We start from the raw sequence: 19,982 nt of genomic DNA on the forward strand, positions 1-19,982 counted from the left end.
CTTCCAGGAAGACTTACCCACAGGGATATTGGCAGGAGGCTTCAGAATTCCTTACTGTGTGGGAGTTTGTCTACTGTGGAGCCTGAGGGTATTCATGATGTAGCCGTTGTTATTTTCCAGAGGGAGGAGGGAGAAAGAGGGGGAGGCAGACACTAGCTTTGGAAATTTACCACTGCAGGGTGTGGCCTGTTAGAACCAGGATCCCTTCCTGGTAGACAGAACCCTGCCCTTTGTGTGGAAGGTAAAGCCAAAGCTGAATTCCTCAGAAGCTAAATACACTTAGCCCTGTGCTACCGCGAGCTGACAAGACACGGTCCTGAAACCCCAGGTTATGGAGGATACCTCAGGGCTGAAGAGCTGACTAGCCTGGCACAATTCTGGATGGAGGTCTTAACCAATGTGGCCAGCAATGGAGGGGGCATCGCAGAGGCCCCAAGAGACAGCTCCATAGGAAGATGGCCAGAATGAAGCAAGGGAGACTCAGCCTATTCAGCTGCTGGGGAAGTGTCTCCATCGGAAGTGTTGGGGGTGGTGTTTACTAAATTTAAAAACTGGCATTGCAGTGGTTCTCAACTTTCCTCATGGTGCGACCCTTTAGTTCAGTTTTTCATGTTGGGGTGACTCCTAGACATAAAATTATTTTCATTGCTACTTCATAACTGTCATTTCACCACTGTTATGAATTGTAATGTAAATATCTAATTTGCAGGATATCTGATATGTGGCTGAGAACCACTCCTTTGGTCGGTTAGAAAAATTGTCAGTGCTGAGGTATCTGACTAATGGGTTCAACTCCCATCCCCAAAGGAAAGAAAATTGGAAAGGAAGGGAAGGGAAAAGAAACAAGAGAAAGAAAACACAAGTTGTCCGGGGAAAGTATGGTCTGATTTCAATCTCAATGCCAGTATTTGTAGAACCAGAGACAAGGGGAGATGTCTGTGCAGCTGAGTCTGAAAACATCGTCCAGGATGTGAACATCTGCATATGAGGAGAAGAGGGCAGCACTGTCCCAAGTCAGGCAGGACACACAGAGGGTATGGTCTATTGTTGGGAGAAGTTTGAGGATGCAGGCCAAAGAGTGGTGGGTTTCCTTAAATGGTCTCGTGACGTTTTAATCACAAATGAGAAGTCATCGTCATAATAATTATGACAATGAGGACAACAATGATGATGAAGATGATAAAATTAAAAAAAGAGCATATGGACCTTTGGCCAAAGTAGATGGGTTCTGTGACTTACTGGACGTAACAGACAGGTGCTACCAGCAGCAGCACCTTATGTGGCTGAGACGGGTGGAAGGGTCTGGAGGCAGCCTGACCCTAAGGAAGTCTCTTTTGTCTCTTCACTGTGCATACGTGGCTGAAAACCTTACAGGAGCGGGTTGCTCAGCCATGTCCGTCACTCTGAGTGGGAAGTGGCTTACCCCAGAAGCACCTGTCGAGAGCCTGTTCACTGTGGGCTAACTCCTTCCTTAGGAGCTAGTTCTCTCCACCCCATTCTCCACTGCTTTCTAACGTGTTACCACATAGACCCTTCCCTTCTGTAGCATATTCTACCTTATTTCGGGCCAAAAACAACAAGAGTCAAACAAAAGCCTACGTCTGAAACCAAAAACCAAAAATAAGGAGCCCTTCTTTTCAAAGTGTTTATTCAGTGTTTTGTGACATCATTGGAAAGCTGATTCTCTTCATGAGGAACTATTGGGATGTGTATAAGATGCGGGCTAGATAGACTCACTATGGTGTCTACACAAAGGAAAGCATACCCAGAGAAGGGCACAAGTCTAACCTTGGACAAGTGAGGACTGCAGATGCTAGTCTCAGGGGAGAGGCTCTACCCAGAGAAGAATGTGTAAGTTAGGACCCCTGTCCTGGAGGTTTGAATCAGGACTGTAGTGTCCTTGTGTGGGCACTCACAGGAAGGATCTGAGAGCCTTTAGGAGATAGAACCAGTATCACTCTTGATCTTGGTGTTGGTCACAGGGAAAAGGCCAAAAGCAGACTGTGTGAGGATACCAGATGTGTAATTCAGTGGTAGAGTGCTTGCCTAGCATGCCCAAGACCCTAAGTTCAAGCCCCAGCACTGGCAGAGAGAACAATGGAAGAAGCTTGAAAGGTGTGTTCACTTCATATGTACCATAACTATGGATGAAAATGAAATGAACCCAAGTGGCCAGTGGTTTCCCCCATATGCCCTGCATCTTTCTGGAGCGTTCAAAGACGTTTCTGGTTAGCAATGAAGAATTGATCATCTCTCCTCTCAAACTAACAAAAATAGTACACAAGTCACATTTGTCCTGGACTTTGAGTCTTTCCAGGAAGAAGTAGTTTTGGGGGACATGCCATTCTGTTCTAGAACCTTCTCTCACCGAGGCGGGATCCCTGCTCCTTCCCCTGTAACTGAGGTCTGTCTGAGCAGCAGCAGTTTCAGCTCTCAGATGTCTGTGCATTGAGTTCTCTTTACAGCCTGGCTATCCTGGCTGTTGGCTACAGGAAATGAATAGCTAAGCTCCTAAACTAGGTGAAAGGTGGTGAGAACTGCTTCTGACCAGGTTTTATTTTATATTTATTTTTATTTTAAGTTTTGGAAAGATCTCGCTCAGTCACCTCATGGTTATTAGGTATGTTCAAAAACTGCCTAATTATATATTTATACAAGAAGTCTAAGAAAACAAACTTAAAAAAATGTTGTTTCAGTCTTCTGGATAAATAAAAATATACATGCGGGTCTGAGCTTTAAATAAAGATAGTTTATATTTTAAAATGTCTAATTATATATCAGCATGAACAATTTCTGCACATTGTGGCAAAAAAATAATATTTAGCGTACACTATCCCCTGAAAGACATAAATATACAGATACATACAAAACATGCCTTTCTTCTAGTTCTGCATTGAGTCCTGGTCAATAGAACAGCTGTTTCTTCACTAGCGTTTTTGTTTGTTTGTTAGTTAGTTTGTTTCTGTTTTTTAAGCTAGTGTGAGTATTCTAGGTAAAAACCTTCGTGAGAGAGGTCGTTGAAATGGCAGTAAACACCAAGAGCCAGAAGCATTTTTACTTTTCTGATGCTTTTGATAACAACCTTTTACTCTCCGGGCCCCGCTTCTACCCCAGACAACATTTCTTCCATCAGGGTGGGTAAAAAGTGGATCCCTTCCTGGTTTCTCATTGTTCCTATAAAATCTATGCCACGCCCACAAGCCCAGAGAACGCCCCCATGAGAAGCGCCGCTGCCAGGCATCCCTTCCCTCTGCTGCCAGGCTCTGTGATATCGGATATGACATGAAAACCAATAGAACAGGGGGGACAGAAACACTGGGAAACAAAATCTGTATATTTTATTTCAAAGGGAAACTCTTCATTAACGTCCTTTTCTGGCCTCATGAGACATGCCAAACACGGGTGTACTTTTAATCAAGGAAATTAAACTTGCTTTATGGTGGGATGAAGCAGCCGAAATGCCTCTTGCCAGAGAGATCAGCTTAAATGAATGAGAACGCACTTGCCAGTGAAATCTGACACCACACAGGAAATGATGAATGGGGGCCCCTCCCCCCCACACCATTTTAAGGGAGAGTTCTGCAGGCTATGCCCTTCTCCCTAGGTCAGAAGCAAGCAAGGCGCTTTCAAATGGTGAGCCAGGCAGGGGTTCTGGGACACAGGAGTGAAGGACACACGCCTCAAAAGTGGCTTGGATTTCGGTCCCTCTTAAGATGTATTGTGTATTTATAATCTCTAAAGCCTTTTTAAAACTATTAATAATAGTCATAGTTCAGCAGGAATGCACTTCCTACCTTTCTGGCTAACGGATGTATTTATGGCTTTGTTCTCCAAAATACTCATCGAAGATTGTGTGAGAACTGATTGGTTGGTTATTCATTACTTGATTGATGATTGATTTGTGTTGGGAGCCCAGGCTTTGCATATGCTTGGCAAGAGGTAGCTACCACTGAGCTGGATCCCAGCCCTCGATTTATTTCCAGTCTCCCCGTGTGATGAATGATATTAAAATTAGCACACGGACACGTTCTATTTTGTCTGTTGTTAGCTGGTGCAGGGAGAAGCCTATGTTCTTATAACAGGTTTAGATGCCCGTTCAAAACTGGCCATTCTATTGGCTATGTCGAATCTCTCATTATATAGGCAAATGGCTGTCATTATGATATCTCTTTTTAACTTGTTTGTCCTGGCATCTTCAGAACTTGCTGGAAAAAATAATTATTCAGGCCTTGCTCTGTGGCTGTCTCAACATTTGCTTGTGCCTGGCTCCAGGGCACTGTTGGATACTTGAGGGTCTGAGAGAGTGGTGAGAGAGAGGGCCTAAGCCGATGATGTAGACAGAATACTATCCATAGCCATTCAGATACCATGTAGTGGGGCCCTAAGATGACTAAGCATGAAGGTCCTTTCCAGCAACGACCTAAGGTTATATTAAGACTAAATAATATATGCAAAACTGGAATATTATCTTCAAAAAGTTATATTGTTATTGAAGCCAAATCTATCTTGGAACATTGCCTGCTTCTCCTGCTGGCCTTTCATTAGGCAGGCCACGGTCATGGTTGGTTGCATATCACCCTGAGCTCTCCCAACTTTGACTCTTATCTCTAAGGTTCACCGCTGAAGTATTGGCCTTTTCCCTTTCTGCAGTTGTCCACAGAAGAACAGAGACAAAGCTTTCTTCCGGAACGTGAATGTTCTGATGCACAGACACAACACTGGGTTTCTCTGCTTCCAAGAGAAGTGTCCTCATGACTGAGCCGATCCTGCATGGAGTGGCTGCCTCTCACACAGCCGACCTACAGTCTTATCAGACAACTGCTCTTAGAGAGTGGGAGGCTGCTGAGAGGGGAACAGACTCCAGGCCTGCTGTCTCTGTGCCCTTGATCCTCTCTTCTGTCCCCTAAGTGCTGTACCGGGGTGCATTGTACCAGCGTGGCTCTTCTCCATGGATGCACAGCAGCTTCTCCTTTGTCCACACCCTGCTTCAGGGACCAGGGTCTGATGAAACTGGGCCAAACACAGCCAGGAGGCAGCATCAGGTGGCCTGTCCTTCCAAAGACAGGGGTGTGATTGGGTTCTCAGAGCCCCCTCTCCACTGTGACTGCCCGGATAACGTGTTCCAGGTGTTCAACCTCAGAACAAAGAATCTTTTCTCTGTTGCCTGAGAATGGAGCGTCCTTGCTGGTTGCATAAGGGTTTCTCGAGATGGTAATATTTGGTTACAGTAAGATCTGTTATTTCACAGGAAACTCAGCAGAGGTGCCTGTAATTTGATTCATGTAGTAACTGGGAAAACTGGAAGGCAGGGAGCAGGGGTGGGAGTTTGGGGAGGATGGAGACCTGCATTCAACCTTATGGACTTGCAGGACAGCCTGCAGCTTCCTGGTACCTCCAACAGTCAACTGTGCAAGCTGTACGGACGCTACTCAAGTGCAACAGCCCAAACAGTTCCCATCACCCTCAGGAGTGCATCTGCTATCGACTTTCTAGTGATTGCTAACATGATTACTAACTGTCCAGCCCAGTGTTACCCAAGGGAATGGAACCCACTGCTTAAGAACATCAGAAGCAAGGCTGGAAAAACGGCTCAATGATTAAGAACTCTTACTTCTCCAGCACTGGACCTGGGTTCAGCTGCCAGCACCTACTTCAGATGGCCCACTGCTGACAGTGACTCTAGTTCCTGAGCATCCAACACGGCACCTGCACACACATGGATTGTATAAATACACAAAGGCATACATATGCAAGTAAAAATAATAAATAAAATTTTAAAAATGAAGGTCAGAGGTAAACTGTTGTACACTTTCTGGGGAATTGCTCTGGTATTTTAACACTGGGGAAGCATCCTCTTATAATGTATATATGACAGTTTGAAAAACTATCTGTTGGTTTTCCTAAAGACTTCCTATGAATTCCCATCTTCCTGGAAATTCTATTTACATATCAGTTAAATAAATCAAATACATTTGGAAATTTGTATAAATTACTAAAGATTCATGACAACACACATAGAATTAAGACATCAACTAGTGATGTATATAAATGGTATAAAATCAGATTTATTGGAATATACTTCATCCAAAATCAAAATTGTTAAAAAAAGAAAAAGTACACAAGAGTGGGTGATTAGATAAGATTAAATAGATTCCCAGATCTGATAGTGTATGTCTTTCAGCACCTTTGAAAAGTTGTCTCTTCAGTGTTTTGGGGACACAGCAGGGTAGTTGCATATATGAGCTTATAGCAACTATGGCAGCAGGCACAAGATGTTCAAAAGCTCAAGCCAGACAAAATCACAGCATAGAGGGAGGCAGGTGGGTAGGGAATTCCACCAGTAGCTGAGGACTTATAGGCATTTGATAGCTACAGAAAAAAAGGGAAAGTCATTTTTCTTTAGTGATGTGACCCCCTTGTAGACTGACCAATGCCAGGTCAGGCCCCATTCCCAAGACTAGTTGGACAATGTAAACGAGTCTCAAAGGGGGAAAAAGAAGGAGAAAACTCAAATTCAAAGTTGGATAGGAAGGAATGGTCGTGCAGGCAGGGTTGTAGTGAATGTGTTCAAGATACAGTGTGATTCTCAAAGAATTAAGATACTGTTTAAAAAAATAGCTGTTTCTTTTTACCAGACCAGGCAGCCAAACACAGAAGGCAATGATTTATTTATCTTAGTTTCCTATGCATGAGATGTCTGGGCTCAGTCTGTCCAGAGCAGAATGGGGACAACATCCAAAGGAAGGACTTAAACCATGCTGGTGACAGGTATTATGGGAAGTGAGAGTTCTATGATAGTCTTCATCCATCCATTGAGAACCTGGGCTGCCTAGTGATGGCTTTACAGATGGTCATCTGGGATATGAGTTAGGTTTAGAGACAGCACACAGGGAGACTCAGAGATGGCATATAAATCGCAAACATGGCAACTTCCTGACGCACAGCCCCAGACTCCAAAGAAGTGCTCAGAAAGGCTCCAAGCTCGTGGAAGGAATGGGATGAGTGACTGATGAATTTCCATCACCAGGCAATAAAGTGCCTTTCAGCTACTTCTGTGAAGAGACAAATGCATGGGGTGACTTGTCAGAAGCTCTGCCCTGAGTGGACATCTTTATATATTTTATAAGTCAGGGTTGTAAGCAGCCCTAAAGATCTTGAGGTCATCTAGAAGCATCCAGCTCCCCTGTCACACGCAGACTACACACACACACACACACACACACACACACACACACCCCTGATCATTCCCTAGCTCCATCATAGGGAAGCATGCAGGTACACATGATCCTAGAAGCCTGCTGGCTATGGTTAATTATACCTCATTAGCCCTGTCCGCCTGCTGCTTTCCTTACCCCACTGTTTCTTGGATGGAAAATAAGAGAGCTTTTTATTTTAGGTTGCAGTGGGGGGAGGAGGGAGAAAGAATCACATTGCTAATTTCTCTGAGATGCATGAGGGTGGAATGACAGATAAAGCTGGAAACCCAGAATCTCTCTCCTTAAAAGATACAGCATAAAAGCCATTCTTTAAATGGCCCAGAGCTGCACTATAGAACTCAAAAGTCCTAATTTAAAAAAGAAAACTAGAAAGTGGAGGACAAGGAGAAACAAAAGATCACATGCCCCAAGGTCGATTTTTCTCAGGGGCCCTCATGGACTATAGTTTTTTTAAAGCACCCTATGACCTGAGTGTTCGACTGTCCCCGGTGTGGTGGGTGGCAGTGACCAGTGTGAGCCAGAAGGAGAAAAGCTGCCCCTTCTATTGGTTTGCCTGGTCTGTTTCTCACTGACCTGGTCTGAGACTGTGGACAAACAAGTTCCAGAATTCTCCTGTTGAGTTGAAGAGGGTGATGATGCTCTTTTGAAGCTTTAACATCATCTAACTAGAATGATACGGAAATGCACTTTTATGATTCTTTATTGTTTCCCACTGGGGAGCATCAGGAAAAATAGACTACTTTGAATCCTAGTGACCAAGCCACAGTGATGAATGTCATTTGGAGGTTTGCCTGGTGCTGGGCAGGGTGGACAGGTAGCTGCTGGCAACACTGGAAACTGTGCTATCATTTTGAGAGAAGTACTCAGTGATTGTGGCTCAGGCATGCATACATTTGGAGTTTCAAACTTATTTTACAGTGGAGAGAACTAGACTAGGACAGGCTGAAGAAGAACACAGCAAGTGCTTGGTCATATTCCATGAGCGGTCATGAATCACCACGATTCACAAACAACCCAAGACCTACACCTTCTGCTGTGTGGACTGTCATGCTTTCTAGAAGATGAGAAAAGGGGAAACATCTTAGGAAGAGGAAACATGCCATATGATATTCCACTTAGGAATAAGAAGACAAGAGAGGAGATGCCAGTGGAGAAAGTGCTTGGCTGGAGTTTAGATTATGAGAATCCATACAAAGATGAATGTGGTAGTGTACATCTGCAATCCTAGGAGGCTGGAGTGACAGCTCAGTCCCTAAATGCTCTTCCCAAGGACCAGGGTTCTATCCACATGTGGGCTGTAATTCTAGTCCCAGGGAATCTAATATGTACTACACACACACACACACACACACACACACACACACACACACACACACAGAGAGAGAGAGAGAGGGGGGGGAGAGCAAGAGCAAACATACTTGCAGGCAAAATACCCATATACACAAAGTAATATTAAAACGAAATAAAAAAATAAGGTAGAAGATATGTGATCTTCACACATACACACCTACATTCATTCATGCATGGACATACATGCACAGCTCCATACATAAAAAGCAGGATAAACACACTATATATGTGAAGGACTTCATTATAAATTTCCTAAAGCATATCATGTAATGATACAGAAGCAGAAAACAATAAACACGTCAAATGTGTACAGCATGTTATCAAGCATTTAAATAGTATCTGCATGCTAGTCATGGAGAAAGCCGCCATGGCAGTCTTGGAAGAGGAAACTATGAAATGAGATGGACATTGTGAGCTCAGTCATTCACAGATACCTCACAGAGCATGCAGTACAACACACTTAGGGTAAAGCAAGGGCGTGGTGGACAGCTATTTTATTCATTACTATTTACCACTTATATTTTGAAAATTTAAGAAAAGTTACTAAGATTATCCAAGGTTTGGTTGACAGTTCTCTTTAGTTGAGGATGTGCATTAAAAGAGACACTCACTTAAATCTCCAGAGACACACCATAAATCTCCAGGCCAAGAAACAAAGGTCCAGGCAAGCAAAGCTGGCATGCCCTCCACTACAAATGCTACAGCTTTCAACACCTGATTCAAGGTTCTCTCAAACTGAAGGTATCCATGTGCTCTCCCAGCAGCCACAAGTCAGCCATCACAGAACCCCGGGGCAGTGTGGCTTTCTCAGTAGTATGGCTGGCTGACCTGTTTACCTTGCTCACCTGAAGAATGGCACGAGGACCAGTTTTCTTTTTGTGAGGGACTGAAGATGTGCATTTCCCCCTTGCCTGTGAAGCTTAGGGAATGATGAAATAGTGGTCAGTCACCTGCTGTGCTCCTGCCCAGCTTGCCCCGCCTTGAGAACCAATTCTCTCATTTTAAATAAATCTAAAACTCCAAGTGTGTATATGTCTTTGTCCATTTAAAAGGCATCAATCACTAAACACCGAGATGTTGATTTGTGGAGCCTTCCGGGTGTGGAAGTGATGGTCAAAGAGAAACTTTCTGACACAGGTGACCTCACTGGAGGAAAGTCGTTGACTGCTAAATTGAAAACTGTATCATTTGCTGATGATTCGTGGGGTTAAATGTTACAAAATTCTAGTGAGGATCTTGAACTGAACCTTACCACATGATCAAAGGTCACCGGTGTAGTCATTTCAGAATTCTTATTGTCTTTCTGAGATAGTCACTCAAGTTCCCCTACCCCCTGTAAAGGCTGAGAAGCAGAAGTCTCACTCCAATGACTCCTAGCCCTTCTTACTACCCCTAAACCCCACTTCCATTCTCTTAAACAGCATCCCTGAGCTTCTGGGACTCTGCATCTGACCTCAACTCATCTCAATTGCAAAATGGATGTTGGTTAAGTCACTAGGTCCATCTGACTTTGGGACAGGACCCAGCAATGACCTTTGACCTTGTGATGACGGCCTAAGTATGGTCCAGCCAAGGTGAGGCAGTGTACAAGGTGCCATGTTCAGATCTGAAGGCCACTTGGTCCCTCCCAAGGTCCAACTGAAGAAATGAAGACAATGTGCTACTCATGGTGTGGACCACCCACCACCAGGTAATGACAGATGTCAACAAGGCAATGCTTTGAAAGCCACTCTCCTACAAGCCATCAACATTGTCCAGGCCCAGCTTTGACCCAGTTCTGCAGACCTATCTAAAACAGCTGTAAGGCTCAGGGCTCCTGCATGGTCTTGATTATCCTCATGAGAGCCAAAACCTTTGTTCTTTGAGAGTGGGTTTCATGTTGGTAAAATGCTAAACCATACATCCCTAGGGAAAATAATCATAATAGGTGCCACTACTTTTATTTGAAAAAAATCTTGTGACCACATACAAAGTACTCTGAGAATGAGGTTCATTAGGGAGCAATTCCAAGAATATTCCAAAGCTGAAGCATGAGCTATGTCATGTAGCCCTTCTAAGAGTGGCCTTGACAAACAGCCTCCAGAGAAAGGCACCAGTGTGGGTTTGGAGGGGGGAAGATCTGTCTGTTTGAGAGATGGTGTCTTATGTTTTCCAACACAGCTGCATTCTGAGTGATAACCACAAACTCCGTGGGCATCCTAGGACGTGGCCTCGCCCATTGACTGAACCATGTGCATGTTAGCTGCTTCAGGTTCAAGAAGCACTTACTTAATGAAGTGCAGTCCCGTAAAGAGGAGCAGAGCACTGAGCTGTGCGAAGTATCATCTGCTCTCCCTGAAAACACTGTGCCTGGTTTACAAGGAATCAAAGTATGCTTCGTTAAGGCTCTTTAGAGTTGTGTTTGTTTGCTGTTGGTGGTTGATCTTTTAGATATTCTCTCTAATGTCCAGATCCTCTGGCATCGCATTCATAGCAGCCCTCCTCTTAGTCTCCCATACATTATATCAAAGAAACAAGAGCATGTCAATTTGGTGACTTTGGTTTTGTTGTTGTTGTTGTTGTTGTTGTTGTTGTTGTTTGTTTTTTGTTTTGTTTTTAATGAATGTGGCATTTGATGCTAAAATGAGGCAGTTTTGCTGTCAACTCGAAAAGAACAAAACAGCACTATTCTTTTTGTGACCCATTAAAATACTTTGCTTTCAAAAAGTCAGCCGTTGCTCAACGGTCATCAGGAATGTGAAGAACACCCTGGAAGAGCTGCAGTATACTTTGTCTCTATAACTCTCCAAGGCTAGGTAAATATCAGACAGGCGCTGCTGGTGTCGAGCTGCAGCTCCATGTCTTGGAGGGAACACGCATAACTTCCATCCTGGCTGTATTTATGGGTAACGTCCACATCGGTCAAAGAGAACCTTAATTTTGTAAAGCTTTTCCTTCAAAAATGTCAGCAAGAAAGAGGCAAGGGGCAGGGGTTTGCCGCTCAGTGGTAGAGCACTCAGTTAGGATGCTCAGGGTTCTGTGTTCAATCTTTAGTGTTGAAAAAAAGATGGAGGGGAGAGGGAGCCTCAAGTCATAACATCAGAAACAAAAGAATCCAGCTGAAACACGGAGGACCTGTGCTTACAAAGCCTCCTGGGCTGAAAAGCAGGGCGGGAGATAGACAGGGCGGGAGATTGCAACCGGGGAAGGGCTGACTAGTTCCCTCCTGAGTGTTGATTGTTATCTGCCCTGATTATTACCTGGTTTAGAACGTAAAAGCCGAATGTGCTCACACCTCCGAGAATAACATTAATCCCCTCTGCAGAAATCCTCATGGGCCGCAGCCCCTCGGCTTCAGGAGAATTTCACTTTCCCCTTTATCTCTGCCTTCCATCTGGGCTGTCAGGCTTGTCACATACCTGCAGCCTACAGCCTGGAAATCAGGGACTTTGATGTTCTAAAAGACGCTTTATCTGGGGTAATTTTCGCCAATTCTTACGTTATTGTGTAGGGTACTCAGAGACTCAGAGAATGAGCAATGGCTTTGTCCCCTAAGATCAGAGCAATTTGCAAGCTTTACTGAGGGACAAGGTCTCATAAAGGGACTTTTGAGCTGAAGTCTGTCAACAGCACTGTGAACTGGCACTACATCAGCTCTCTGATTATGGATAGCTCAAGCCTCAGTGGGCAGAGAGAAAGGCCGTGGGCACATGGAATTCCTCCTAGCCGGAGCAGGAGACCCTTCAGTTTATTACAGGCGTACTCTTGGGATTGTTTTTTAATTAAAAAGGCAATTCATACAGGTAGGAGAGGGTGAGCTATACATGGAAAGCAACTCTTCCTCCCATCCAGTTCCTAGCTGACTTCCCTGCTCCAGCAGGGCTCCTATTGCCCAAATGGATGCAGACATGAATATTTCAGGAGTTCACTGAGCCTGAACCTTCCCTACCTTCTAGCAAGTGAGTGGGCACAGCCCATCCTGCCTTCCACTGGACCCACAAAGTTATGAACTTAGGAGGTCAATCCTTCATGAGGGTAATGGCTGAGTCTTACATATTCCTATTACTCATAGGATGCTTTGCTTGACATTTGGGCATAAAGCTTTAGTTCTCACAGTGATCGTATGAGGTGGGTTCAACTATTAAGTTCCTTTTGTGCAGGTATTGCCAGTTTGAAGGGGGTCAACCCAAGATTTAGAGTCTGAAGTTGTCTGTGACCACTATGAAACTTGTCACCCTAGAGCCACCTCAGTTTTTTTTTTTTAAATGTCACACATTTCAGCACAGTGCATGAACCCAGTAACCTGACTTTAAGCCAGACCATTGCAAACCTATAGAAGTTCAGCTTCATTAAAATCATGAAAACTCCCCTATGGAAGAATATGTAAGCAAACTTCACTACTTTCTTACTTTTATTTGTTTCCATTATGCAGTGGAGAACCTGTTTCCTGTGGACTCCATTATCAGTTTCTACTTTAATTTCATGAAGTTTCCTAACTGCTAGGCATCTGGCTCTTGTCAGGGTCTCCTTCTATGTGTCTTTGTGTGCTATGAAAGGGTAAGCCCTGGAGAAACATAGTCAAGGGAGAGATACCAACAAAGTAGCCTCCCAGGTTATATCGGACACATCTCATGCATTGTCCTGTTTCTTCATGGGAATGAACACTTTTCTTTGTCACTGCCAGTCTGAAGGATTAAAAATACTGTATTTCCAAAGTAGATAAGGTTACACAGCTATGTTTGAGCATGGGCGGCCATTGCTGCTTCATTTTACCGAAAGCAGCCTGGCTATGTTACTTGTTTACCTGCTCTTAGCTTATCGAATCTCAACAGATCACTACATGTTATGGAAATCAGATTTTTCCATGCCATCTGCCAGATTGTGACTTATTTTCTCCCCAGATGGTGACTTACATCTTTTACTTCATATGTGATTATTTCTGTTTGGAAATGCAACTATGTGATCAGATTTATAATTCTTACTGAGACAGGATATTGTCAAAAATACTCAAGATGTTTTCAATATTCTTGAGCTTTAGCTTGTATCTTGTCAGTTCCAACACTTGTAGGTATTTAACTATCTCAACAATTTACAAGTTTTGGTTAAGTGGTGTAGCATAAGGACCACATTGTTGTTGTTGTTGTTATTATCATCATCATTATTATTATTTAATATTTTGAAGATTGTTACCCAAATATTCCAGGTCTGAAAAATCTACCTCTTTTATGTATTTATTTCGTTATTCTAGACTATTCTACTGAGCTGCATCTGTGGCTGCCTGTTGTTTGTCTGGCATGTTTCTGTACTCACTACACAGGTTCCAATTATATTTGTTGATACATGAAAACAAAACTTGTAGCTTCCACTGTGCTAAATTTGATAAGGTCACATTTAACCTTCACTAAACTTCTTTTAGTGTTGTGGACCTTCAGTTGTTTTCAGTTTTCCTGTACTCTTTTCCCTTGTGTGACTTCCATATTACCCTGTGTCCTTGTGTATTATCCTTTATTTGTTTTAAGTCAACTTGATACAAGCTAGAGTCACCTGGGAAATGGAGCCTTGGTTGAGGAGTCACCTCTATGAGATTGGCCCATGGACAATCCTGGGCTGAGCAAGCCCTGGAGAACAAACCAGAAAGCAGTATTTATCATAGCAATAGAAAAATAACTGGGAAAGAAATTGGAATGAGAGTGAAGTGCTAGTGTGGAAGAAAGACCTGACAAGGTTTTGGGGAGGACTGTGGAATCGTTCTGGAATTGCAGGCTGGAAAAATTGTTGGTGCTCAGATCTTAATAAGATGTTTTGGGAGCTTGGGTGATAGGAATATTGAGAGTCGCAGAAGATGGAGGTCCGGCTTGAGAAGTTTGGGGGACATTTATGTGCTATTTTGGGCTAAGAATCAATAGAAACAAAACCTTTTTGTTACTGGGGCAATTGTGACTGGTTAGTTGGGGCTGAAAACAAAATCAGCTGTTATTAATAAGAAACCAGAATCTTCAAGGTGAAATCTCCTGGGAATATTTCTTCAGTGTCAGCATACAGGAGCTGTAGTCCAGCTGCATCTCAAGCTGGAAATCAAAACTGGCAATGTGTAAGACTATCCCCATGTGATACTGTTTGAAGGTATCATGATGAGGCTTGGCACTGTGAGAGGCTAGGAAAAGGTCATTGGTGAAGGGGAGGCCTTAGTTATTGTGAAGATCTTATAATAGTAGAGATGCTAGGACCACATGAATATTGCCAAAGACAGGCTGGGCCTAGGAGACAAACTGCATATGCTATAGATGTTGGAATAGAGAAGCGAGCCTACTTAAGTCCTTTGGAGCCCAGAAGACCATGACTGAGTTCCGGATGTCAGACATGGAAAGACAAGGTTTGAAGCTACACTGCTAGACTTTAGTTTTCCTTAAATGTAATTATTATTATGTCTTGGTTCTGTTATCTTGGAATAAGAAGATATGTAACAGCTGGGCAGTGGTGGAGCACACCTTTAATCCCAGCACTTGGGATGCAGAGTCAGGCGGATTTCTGAGTTCGAGACCAGCCTGGTACCATTGTTGCATCCATGGATATATCTTATCATGCCAGTCATTGCTGTAGCTCACAGAGTTCATTCATAGCTAGGTCAGGTTATTGATGACACTCCTCCAAACCCCCAGCAGTCTACGCAGCATCTTTAAGTACCATGATAGCATGGAAGGTGCTTCTTGATCAATATGCTATTGATTTTTTCATGTCCTATGGCCAAAGTCTATGTTTTTATCTTTAGGATCTTATCATTGAGTTCTGCTGGACAACCAAGAATAATGGTAACCACTTGAAATGTTTTTGAGGTCTCTAGAACACCCTTGACCAATGACTTGAGTGGAGGTACCTTACACCTGGCACTGAGCTTTTGACTTAGCAATCTATGTCTTTTGGGAGAAGGGTATTATAACTTTTAGGAGATGTTTCTCTTCATGCAAAAGCTACTGGGTTTTATATAATTTTGTTTTAATAGTTTTTCTTTTTAGTTGATTCTCATGTGTGTCTCTGTGTTATTGACAAACTTGTTAACATTTGCAAACAATGAAAATGTGCTTTCTTCTTAATTTGTATGCATTGTATTTCTCTTGTCTGACCACACTGACAGCAATGCCAATATAATTTTAATTGACTATGCCAACTGTTTCTCCTGACTTCAATGGCAACACCTTTGAAGCTTTATCATTAGGCACTGTTGATTCATAACTACATACATAACATTCTGGTGGATCTGTTTCTATTTTTTAAAAAGGCTTTTTCTAAGTCTATGAAGAATTACTTTTTTCTTCTGACCTTTGAACTACATTTTCTAGATCCCCTAAACTGGAATATTCTTACATCTTAGACTAATCCCTGTTGGTTGGAGTATATTTTTCTTTTAAAGTGCAGTTGAATTAATTAGACCTTTTGGTAGCTATGTTCAGAGTGAGACCCAGCTATATTTTTGTTAAATATCATGTGTATCCCATCCACAATACTTCAAAAATGCACATTGGATTTGGCATATGTCCCACACTACATTTCAGATAAGTGGGTTATAAGGCTGATGATTCAAAGGTGGAGTTAGAGCTATGGGAAAACCATCTGAAAGGAAGAAAGGAAGGAAGGAAAGAAAGAAGGAAGGAAGGAAGGAAGATGGAAAGAAAAGTCTTTGACTTTTCCATTTCAACAAACAAACAAAACTTCTTTGGTGAAGACTTGTCAAATTTTATAATCATTATATACATTATTGAGTCATAAAAGTACTATGTTACCTATACTACAGTGCCTTGAATTAATTCCTGTGATAGCAAAAGGTCATCAGTGGGGAAACTGGAAGATCTATATAAGACTACAGATTGTTTAAGGGTTTCGTTCCAGCCTTCAAGCCTGACACATGGACGCCGGTGACAAAAGAGTCATCGAGGAATTCAGAGAAGGACTTACAGGAATTCATCTTTGCAGCTCTCTGTATATCTGAAAGTCTTTAAAAGCTGAAATGGGACTGATCTTGGAAGAGCTCCTGATTTTCCTAGCATTCGTGGCAGTTTAGAGATTACTGACAGCAGCTCTGCTTTGTAGAGCTGAGAGAATCTGTCCAACACCCAGCTGGGCTGAGAGCTCTCCCCACCAACTCTTCCATAGCATTGACATCCTTATGCCGCAGGTTATTTTGTTTCTATGGCTACCTCTTCTGACTTCTACTTTTAGGAATCTATGTTTTCCTGTAAAACAATGGCTTTTCGCACTTGCATTTGTAGCAGGGTTGTCAGTCATTTTGGAAGAATGTCTCCTACAACTGAGACATGGTTTTTCTTTCATTTTTCTCTCTTTTCCCTTGGATTGGATTAATGTTTATTTCAACAGTTATAATGTAATTATTTAATTAGCTAGTCTAACTCTTTTTCCAGAGGTACACCTCTTGGGCTTATTTGCAGTTTTTTTTCCCACTTAAAAAGTCTTTTATTCTTTGATTTTTATTACTTTCCCCTGAAATCGCCACAAAGTCTTTTATTTCTCTTTCTCCTTAATTTTTTTTTAGCTCAAAGTGAACACCAATAATAAGTACTTAAGGCTATGACACTTCCTCAAGGTGCCACTTTAGCTGAATCACAAATTTCCTATAAATATGTATATGTGTGTATGTATATGTAAGTACATATGTATGTATATCTTATTTCATAATACTCTGTGGTTCTGTTTTCTATCTTATCATGAAATGAGGTATGTATAAAAGAAAATTTAGAAAGAAAAATTCAGTCCCCCAATGCTTTTAAAAACACTTAGTGGAACAGTTATATTCAATTATCTCAGGTTGACCTGAATTCATTCTGTAGCCCAGGCAAGCTCTGAACTTTGGGTCCTCAGACCTTAACTTCCTCAGCACTGGGTATGTGTCACCATACTCAGACTACATAGTATTATTTTGATTATGAATATTAAAGGCAGATTTAGCAAGCTTTTTCATCTCTTCATTCCTGTGATGCTTACCCATGTCTTGAGTTTTTCAAATTCTTATGTCTGGCTTACTGAATTTTGTTCCAGTAGTTTACAAGAGTCAACTTTGGCCTTTCTGTTAAAGGCCAAAGCACAACCCAATTAGCTCAGTCAGAGGTTGGATTAGAAATATACATTCAATGAGATTTTGGGGGGCCAGACCTGAAGGGCAGAAAGGAGCAAGGATGAAACCCACTTCCAAATCTGTGAATTTTATCACCTAGGAAGCAAATACCATGGTGTCCCACCATCTAAGGTGCTTTGAATCTGGGTCATGAATACTTAGTTCCGTAAGAGGCAGCATTGGCAAACCCACTTTCCCAGCTTATCAAAAAAAAATTTCCAACACACTCAGAATGGATGCACAGAGGAACGCTGTCCCTGCGTCCCAAGGCCTTCAGAGAGGTGCGCTCCATTCCAGTGTTTTGTCCAGGGCCACTGTGGAGGTTAAATGCTCCTCCAACCTAGGGCACCTCCCTACTTTGTCAATTGTCTCAATGGGAAGGCGTTGCTTGGAGTCATCCAGAAACGTGGCATATAAAACCCAGTGTGGGCTTTATGAATATTCGCACACAACCTATAAAACTGCCACTCCAGCGCCGAGGCTTCTTAAGTAATAGATTTGGACTTGTCCTCCCGGTCTCCCACAATGACTCAGGCTGATGAAAATGATACAACCCCCAAGGGCTTCATTCCGTTCCACTGCCGATAGCATTCCTCACTTTCCACCCTGTCCCAATGCGGTGGGTCTGTCCTCTTTGGTTCATTTGGTTGATGGCTTCCCATATCTTTTGTGCCAGCCCTCCTCGGTGTGCATTCTTCCCTGAAATACATCACCAAATCAGATTACTGGAGAGTGATTTCCCTCCCCCCTCTCCGGGAGGAATTTATTTAGGTATAAGGAAAAAGACAAGTGTGTTTTGTGTTACACACATCAGCTGTAGCAGTCTACAGTTCTGTAGGGCTGAAGGATGTTTTCTATTAAGTTGCTTCTGAGAGCCAAGTGGTCTTTCCATTGCTGTGTGAAATGGCCCGAGTCCCTGCATATCCCTGGGTTCCAAGTAAATGAGGGAACTGCCGTGGCCCCCTGTGTTCTACTCCCCCCTCTAGTGCCTTTCTGTTTTTCTCTTTGAAAGGCTTTTCTTTACAACAAACACAGCCACACAGGAACTTCAGGAGAGCATGCTCCCATGAAGTAAAAACTCCATCAGTATTCCAGTTAAGTAGTAAATATATGCTGTAGTAAATATATAATGAGAGTAACAGTAGTAAATGTGTATATAGTATACATTATATAATATACAATATAATATTCTACATATAGCATATATATAATATAGAATATATGGTGTAGTAAATATATAATGGAAGTAAATGTATATATAATATACATTCTATAATATACATGTAATATTCTATATATAACATATGTATTGTACTGACTGGTTTTGTGTGTCAACTTGACACAAGCTGAAATTATCACAGAGAGAGGAGCCTCCCTTGAGGAAATGCCTCCATGAGATCCAGCTGTAGGGCATTTTCTCAATTAGTGATCAAGGAGGGAGGGCCAAGCCCATTGTGGGTAATGCCATCCCTGCCTGGGCCAGTAGTCCTGGGTTCTATAAGAAAGCAAGCTGAGCAAGCCAGGGGAAGCAAGCCAGTAAGCAGCATCCCTTCATGACCTCTGCATCAGCTCCTGCCTCCAAGTTCCTGCCCTGTGTGAGTTCCTGTCCTAAATTCCTTTGGTGATGAACGTGGAAGTGCAAGCTGAATAAACCCTTTCCTCCCCAACATGCTTCTTGGTCATGATGTTTTGTATAGGAACGCAAACCCTGATTAAGACATGCATATATAATAAATATACTATACATACATATATATAATATGTAATGTAGTAAATATATAATGGTAGCTGCTATTGTCTTACTTACAATTACAAGCTGAAAAGAAATACAATGTGCTAATGTGCCTGACTGGTACTGAGTCTAGCTATGTTGTATTGGGCATTTGTGTGTGTTGGGAGGAGTGGTGTGGCACAGATGAAGTTAACCATCAGCTCAACAAACAGTGCATCCCATGTATAGTAGAGGATTGCAATTTGATCATCAACAGGAGGAGAGGAGCTTGGCCCTGTGAAAGTTCTGTGCCCCAGTGTAGGGGAATGCCAGGGCCAATAAGTGGGAGAGGGCGGGGTGGCAGGCATGGGGAGGGGGGAGGCAACAGGGGTTTGTTTTTGTTGTTTTTGTTTGTTTCTTTGTTTTTTGGAGGGGAAACTGGGAATGGAGAAATTTACATGTAAATAAAGAAAATATCTAATAATAAAGAAAAAAAGATCAGAAGGCTTTTGAGAGCCACTTTATTTATTTTTTTTGCTTTATGAATTATTCATTATATCACTATTTAAGGATTTTGAAAACATCAGATATTCATAGAGGA

The sequence above is a fragment of the Mastomys coucha genome, unplaced genomic scaffold, assembly GCF_008632895.1.
Source record: "Mastomys coucha isolate ucsf_1 unplaced genomic scaffold, UCSF_Mcou_1 pScaffold21, whole genome shotgun sequence".
Taxonomy (NCBI): domain Eukaryota; kingdom Metazoa; phylum Chordata; class Mammalia; order Rodentia; family Muridae; genus Mastomys; species Mastomys coucha.